Source organism: Mustela putorius, unplaced genomic scaffold (assembly GCF_011764305.1).
Source record: "Mustela putorius furo isolate JIRA1106 unplaced genomic scaffold, ASM1176430v1.1 tig00003853_pilon_pilon_pilon, whole genome shotgun sequence".
Lineage (NCBI taxonomy): Eukaryota > Metazoa > Chordata > Mammalia > Carnivora > Mustelidae > Mustela > Mustela putorius.
In genome coordinates, this window is record NW_025422005.1 from 79,422,473 (window position 1) to 79,428,788 (window position 6,316).

Sequence of the window (6,316 nt, forward strand, 5' to 3'; positions counted from 1 at the left end):
ACAGGAGTTCACCTTACAATAATTCAAGCCGCACCAATGTTTTACTTACCTTTCCTGTAAAGAAGAGGTCTCACAATTTAGGAATGATCTTAGAAATTCTTACTGCACTCAGAGTAGCTTTCAAACATTTTTTTAGAGAGGATTTTTAAAATACCTAGGGGGTGGATCCTTATACATTTGACCTTGAACACCACACGAGTTGGGGTGCTGACCCCGCACAAAGTTGAAAATCCACACACAAGCTTTGGCTTCCCCCAAACTGGACTAATAATGGCCTACTGTCAACCAGAAGCCTAACTGAGAATGTAAGCAGTTGGTTAACACATATTTTGCATGCTATATGCATAATATACTATATTCTTACAATATGGAGCTAGAGAAAAGAATGGTATTAAGAATATCATAAGAGAAAATACATTTACAGCACTATACTGTATTTACCGAAAAAAAAAAAAAACCACACACACACCATAAATGGACCCACAGTTCAACCCTGTTACTCAAGGGTCAACTGTCCTTGGAAAGGCTGGGTGACATAGATAGAAACATTATATTATTCTGGAATTCTTCATAGTTCACAGAAGCAGGAGGTCTGCAAGGGTGTTTGTTCAAAACCTCCAAACCTTCTCCCTCAACACATTCAGACTTTGAGGTCAGGCCCTCAGATGTCCCCCATGACCCTCCTTCCCATTCCTCCTGGTGTCCACACTCTGATTTAGGCAAGCACTACCCTGTGTCCAGCTCTTTCTACTCCTTCTGCCCAACCTCAGTAGCTTTCCCTGGTCTGTCTTTTTTCCCTTTAAAAAAAAGCTTATTCATTAATTTAATTTAATTAATTTAACTACACCCAAGGTGGGCCTCAAACTCACCACTCTGAGATCAAGGGTCCCCTTCCTTCCCAGCGAGCTACCCAGGTGCCCGCCTGGTCTGTCTTGGCCATTCTTACTATCTTCTTCCCTACTGAGCTGAACTGCCAGAACACTGCTGGGGTGACAGTGGGACCCCCATTACCAGGACTGCTCACACACCCCCTCAGACCCAGTAAATCTTCTGGCCACCCACTTCTGGGGAATCTCACTGCTGTTGGCAACATGTGAACTCTATGGACCTCGAACATTTGACTCCTAGGTGCACCCTACACCTAAGGTGGCTGGACTCTATGGGCCACGTTTCCAGCCTCCCGACTTTCCTCTCCTATCTCAACATCCAAAAAAGCCCCACCTCCAACCATCTCACAGGCCTCTTCTTCGTGAAGCTCCCCTCGCCCTGTTCTGTGCCACTCCCCATGCTCCCACTCTTTTCTTCCCCACAGGCAGTATTGGTTAGCATTCCCCTCAGATGCTCCATGCCCTTTTCTGCTCAGAGCTGGTTCTGGAATTGCCCATGACCTCCATGATAATGTCCAAAAGGGTTAAGGCCCTCAGACCCCCTCCAGTCCTGTCCCAGGTCACTCCCCTGTGGGAATCTTCTGTTCCAACTGGACTCTCTTCTCCATGTCCTGCAACACCCAGACTGTTCTCCCCTCCACCTTAGCTGCCCTCCCCTTTATTTGCCGGGTGAGCCCAGCTCTTCCTTCCATACTAACTTTCCGTGGTACCTCTTCTCCACAGAATGGTTCCTCATAATTCTGGCTAAACTTTCTGTTTCCAGAGGGGCACCTGGCTGGCTGACTAGCCGAGCATGGGTCTCCTAATCTTGGGGTTGTAAATTCAAGCCCCACATGGTGTATAGAGATGACTTAAAAATAAGCTCCCCAAACCCCTCCAAATTACCCAATTCCTACCTCTGGACTTCTGTGACATTTAGTTTCTATGAACCTTTGTCACGTATGTCCTTAAATTCTAATTTATGTATTTGCCAATCAATTATTAGCTTCTGGAGCTGAGGAGCTATTTCTTACACTGCTTCTATCCTAATCTTTCCCATCCTCTGGAGTTTCAGACCATTTGAATGCAGTAGGTTATTGGCGAGGACACGATTGAATGACTGATGGTGTTCTTAATTCAATTCAGAGTAATTGTAGGATTTCCTGGTTTAGGCAACTATATATTTACCTTCTTTATATCTTACTTTTCTGGCTTGCAACATGGTGATAATTTCAGTCCATAAAAGAATGGGACAAAGCGAATTGGAAAGCACTTTCCAGTGTTGTGTTTTTATTATTGCTTCAAATAAATGTGCTTGCTAATTGCCATGTACTCTGGGGGTGTGGCTGCATTCTCCAGCTACCTTGTGGTAAAAGTTGATAGGGTTTGGATTCTGCTAGATAGCTTAGGGAAAAAGAAAACACCCAACACACAGTTTCAGTAAATGATAGTTATTAAAGTCCCTTGGAGAGGGGACCTAAACAAGCTCTGTCTGCACAAGGGGAAACAGGCAAGTGGTCTGTCCTTTAGAAGTGAGAGCCCTGTGTTGTGTGCCCCATCAGACCATTCCTATACCCCTCTCCTTGCTGGACACCTTCCCTTGGAAGATCCACCGGCACCTCCAACTCTTGGCAGCTAAAGCTGGCTCCCTGTTTTCCCTCCTAAACTGTTCTGTATCTCACTTGGTGCACCACCTTCTAGAAGTTTCTCCAGGAACCATGGGAGCCAGGGGAGCCCTCCAGTCCTCTTTTATGGCTCCCACCCCCCCATGCTGATTTTCTTTGTGAAAACCACCACTGTTTTCCATCCCTGCTTTTGGCCCCCTCCATTGAACCTGTGCAGAAGCCTCCTTGTGCCGTGGATCTTCACAGTGCCACCTTGGTGATCTTTCTAAACTGCAAATAGGCATCTTTTTTCTCTGTTTAAATCCTGTTTCTAGGAATGCCTGGGTGGCTCAGCCAGTTAAGCGTCTGCTCTCGGCTAAGGTCATGATCCTAATGTCCTGGGATAGAGCCCCGCATCTGGCTCCTTGCTCAGCAGGAAGTCTGCTTCTTCCTCTCCCTCTGCCTGCCACTCCCCCTGCTTGTGCTCTCTCTCTCTCTCTCTGTTAAATAAAATCAACCAACCAACCAATCAATCAATCAATCCATCCATCCTGTTTCTGTACTCTCTGAAAGAGAAGGCTCTCTTCTCTTGTCTGCCTGGTGACAAACTCATCTTTGGAAACCCTGCACAGGTATGTTGTCTTCTGGACCATCTGCTTCTCCTAGTGAACTCATCTGTTTGTCCCTCCCTCTACCTGCGTAGCTATCCTGCAGGTCTGAGACTGCAGTCTCCTGATCACTGTAGTTGGGGTTTCCAGTCTGTCTTCTGTATTAAACAGAAGGGATGTGGGATGTGGGATGTGGTTGGCTTACTTGTTTTAGGACTGTGGTACCCGGCATGCTGCCCAGCACCTAATAGAAGGTGCTCGGCTAATGTCTGCACACTTGAACATGCAAGTAAGTCATTGGGGGGCCGGTGATCCTGCAGAGAGATGGGGATACGATGACTTCTCATTTAAGTAGGCATCTTGGGGCTCCCAAACAGCAAGTAGCTACTGCATGCCTTTGCCCATCCCTCTGTGCTTTGGACAGGTAAGCCTCCTCCTTCTCTGCTTCCCATCAGCCCACCTCCCCATATTAGTAAGCAGATTTTCCCCTCCCATCTTAAGGGTGTCATGGAAGGGTCACTGTATTTGGAGCAGTAGACCTACTCCAACTTACCTTGGCTCTGCTAGCAACTGGCTGTGTGGCCTAGAGGGAGTCAAATATTTTCTTCTCAGCCTTAGGCTTTTTTTCTGAAAAAAATGACAGGGGGCAATGGGTTAGACTACCATGAGTGGTTTCAGAAGTGCTCAAGGGTAGCGGGGGGGCCACAGCTAGAATTGGGACCTGGATCCTGCCTTTCACCAGAGCAGCTTTGTCTTGATGTGTTTTTATTTGTTTACACATCTTGGTAATATCCAGTTTGAACAAAGGTTTCCTTCAGGCAAAACCTGTTTGAAAATCCATGGCTTAGATGGAGTTCGAAATCCTTTTCCTTTGTTTATTATCTCAGGAACTATAAATCCTTATTTGTTAATGAGAAAAAGGCTTTGCTAGGGGCGCCTGGGTGAGGCAGTCTGTTAAGCAGCTGGCTCTTGATTTCGGCTTAGGTCACGATATCAGGGTCCTGGGATCAAGTCTCATGTTGGGCTCAGTGCTTAGCGGAGACTCTCCTTGAAGATCCTCCTTCTCTCTATGCCCCTACCGCCCTCGAATAAATAAATAAATAAATCTTTAAAAAAAAAAAAGGTTGTCTAGGAGGCTTAGTTGGTTAAGCATCTGACTCTTGATTTCAGCTCAGGTCATGATCTCAGGATCATGATACAGATCTCAGGATCATGATCATCTCAGGATCAAGGAGCCCTGTGACAGGCTCCTTCTCACTCAGTGAAGAGTCTGCTTGAGATTCTCTCTCTCCCTCCCTCTGCTCTCTCTCTCTCTTTTTCTCTAATGAGTAGATAAATACATTTTTAAGATCTTAAAAAAAAAAAGTAAAAGGTTTTGCTGGCCTTCTGAGAAGGATTCTTGCCTCCTGGGAAGATTTGTCCTCCTATATTTTCCTTAAAATTAAAATCTAATTATAAGTCCAGCTGGTTCTCTGAACTGACTTGACTTGTACGATCATGGCTTGTTTGTATTTTTATTGTCTTTCTAACCTTCCCTCCTGGTTCACGCTGAGATTTGTTAGCTGATCATAAATCACAGCTCTGCAGTGAGGTCATCTTGGAGATTAGCCTGCTGCTCCAAGAGATCAGGGGCAGGCTCAAACGTGCCTGTGCTACTGGAGTAAGAAGAGAAGCATTGGGAATTCGCAAAATTCAGTGTAACATTCGCTGTCTAAAAAAGCATTTGCTTAAAAAAAATAAAAATTAAGATACAAAGTAAAATTCAGCGCATTTGGGTATAAAAGAAAAAAAGGCATTTGTTGTGTAACACCCACATGCAAGGTGCTGAGCTAGGGACAGAGGCGGGAGCAAAAATCAAGACTCTGCTATGATCAGAAATCTGCCAGGAAATGATCTAGTTAACCACCCAGAATTGTGAGGTCCATAAATGTCTGTTTCCTATTGAAAATGAAGAGAACCTCCTGAGCCGTGCTGAACTCATTGGTGTAACCGTCAAAGATAAATTCAGTTCAGATTTGCTCTTCGTCATCTGAATCTGAATTCTTTGTTGCTGGGACATTGATGGTTAAGGCACGTTACAAATTGTGTGACATGGTCATCTGGTGACTGACTTATGGTTTATTTCTTTCAATGAAGTAAACTGTCATGTACTCTTGCCTTTGTGCCTTCGCCCATGCTGTTCCCTCACTCTGGAGCACTCTCCTCCCTGTCCTCACATCCGTTCAGCTCACTTTGGCTGGTTACCTGATTCTGTCAGTCTCTGCTTCAAGTGTGACATCTTTTGGGAAGCTCTTCTGTCTGGGTTCTGCAATGCTTCTGTGTCCTCCTAAAACATCTTGTACTGACCCTTGCTGTAGAGAGCATTTCCATTTTATTGTATCGGTTTGTTTCATTAGGACTATTCTGTAGTAAACTTTTACATGGGACACACTGGGAACAAAGGGAATTTACTTATGTCTTTTAAACTTTTTAAAAAGATTTTATTTATTTATTTGACAGAGATCACAAGTAGGCAAAGAGGCAGGTACAGAGAGAGGGGGAAAGCAGGTTCCCCACTGAGCAGAAGGCCCGATGTGGGGCTTTGATCCCAGGACCCTGAGATCATGACCTGAGCTGAAGGCAGAGACTCGACCCACTGAGCCACCCAGGCACCCCCATCTTTTAAATTTTTTTAAAAAAGATTTTACTCATTTATTAGAGTGGAAGAGAGAGCAGGAGAGAGCATAGAAGCCAGGGAACAGGCAGGAGGAGAGGAAGAAGCAGACTCCCCTGCTGAGCAGGGAGCCTAACACTGGGCTTGATCCCAGGACTCGGGGATCATGACCTGAGCTGAAGGCAGACGTGTAAATGACTGAGCCACTCAGTCACCCACAGTGAATTCACTTACACACGAATCCACATAAATATGAATTCACTTACCTCTCTCATTGCTCTGAGGTAGGTACTGTTGTCATCACCACTGTATAAATGAGGAAACTAAGAGACGCAGGGGCTAAGTGACTTTCCCAGGGTCACTTCGTTGGCATGTGGGGAGCCGAGGTTCTGATCCAGGCAGTCTAGCTCCAGAGACTACACTCTTAAGTAAGATGCCTTTCCAATACCAGGGCAGTCTTGCTCATGGCTGTGTTCCAGGGCCCAGCAATTTCCTTACACTGGAAGACAATAAAGCATACTTGTTGGAAGAGTGGATGAAGCATGACACTCGCCTCCAGAAACTCCCTGCATGGTGGTCTGGTCA